The 1,310-nt window shown below is 46.1% G+C and overlaps 1 non-coding gene across 1 annotated transcript; it reads right to left on the bottom strand.

Moving 5' to 3' along the window:
• Positions 1–879: 879 nt before the first annotated feature.
• On the bottom strand, positions 880–962 carry TRNAL-CAG. Its single transcript has one exon. It is a non-coding gene; the product is annotated as a tRNA-Leu (tRNA).
• Between the last annotated feature and the right edge of the window lie 348 nt (positions 963–1,310).

The raw sequence follows: 1,310 nt of genomic DNA, 5'->3' as shown, positions 1-1,310 counted from the left end.
AAAAGAAAAAAAAGGAATGATGAGGAGAAAATTCCAGTCACCCGAGACTTTTGATTAATTGGAGCTTTGCAATAAATTGCTTAAGAACCATATCCAGGTTTTCAGTTCAAAAGAGGAACGTTGTATGTTAATCTTTGTAGTGCTCAAGGTAAGCAGGCTAGACGTCAGAAAACTTGAAATTGAGGGATATTTCTGGAGATGTCACTAAACATGAACTTCCACGTGCCTATATCGCCCTCCTCCTGGGGCCCGTTCTGCTGCAGAACCTGTGAAGAGTCAGCCCTGTGGCCTGCAATCCTGCAGTCTCTCAAGGAAAGTGTTGCACAGCTTCGTAACGGAACGTGCAGAAACATGGTCATTGATGGCACCTTGTTTGTGGTGTAAGCAGTGGGACCCAATCTGGGAGTCCTTTTGTGTGACAGGTGGACACACGCTGCAGGTCTCTAGGCAGCAATTAAAAACAATTGGTCTAGACATGGTCCAGATGTGCAGACAGCAACATAGATACATCTCAAAACTGTAAAAATGGAATGAGATATGACACCGCGTCATTTATGTAAATGAAAAACTCAGGTGCTGAAACCCAAAACACATGTTCTATAAAAACAAAAAAGAAAGGATGACCTTTCCAATGATTGTTTATGGGAGTGAGAAATAGGAAATGAGGCTCAGGAAAGGGAATTAAAAAGGAATATATAAATAGATAAAACAAAAGAAGGGCCTGCGGACATCAGTGACAATTGAGGAGTCAGCTTCATTACATTCAACTCTGAGTGTGAAACAGAGTGAGGGACAGACAACTAAAGCAGATGAGATTAAAATGATCAGATCTCCCAATGTCTCCACGCTGGGAATACGAGAAGCAATTCGAAAAGATGCTGTCAGGAGTGGGATTCGAACCCACGCCTCCAGGGGAGACTGCGACCTGAACGCAGCGCCTTAGACCGCTCGGCCATCCTGACCCCACGGGGACTCACTTTTACTAAAACCTTATTTCTGCATCTACCCAAATACTGTTCCACTTTCTTTTTTCTTCTTTTTCCAGGATGTGGGAATTCTTTGTTTAAAAAGCGAAACCAGCGCTTGGCGAACGGCCCTGACGCCGACCCCAGGTGCAAATGCGGAATGCACCGGGGTCGCCGGAGCCGCCGGAGCATCGACCTGAGAACTTGACACCTGTAGAAAATCCTTGTAAGAGTCTGAGCGGAACTCACCACACGCAGGGAAGCAAGATGTCAGATACTCCGGGGAACGGCAGTTCTGCAGTCCCCTTCTGCGTTTGGAGTGAGGGCGGGAAGGTCAGAGATCAC

This window comes from Pteropus vampyrus, unplaced genomic scaffold (genome assembly GCF_000151845.1).
Source record: "Pteropus vampyrus isolate Shadow unplaced genomic scaffold, Pvam_2.0 Scaffold10720, whole genome shotgun sequence".
In the NCBI taxonomy this organism is placed as follows: domain Eukaryota; kingdom Metazoa; phylum Chordata; class Mammalia; order Chiroptera; family Pteropodidae; genus Pteropus; species Pteropus vampyrus.
This window is presented reverse-complemented; position numbering and strand designations above follow the sequence as displayed.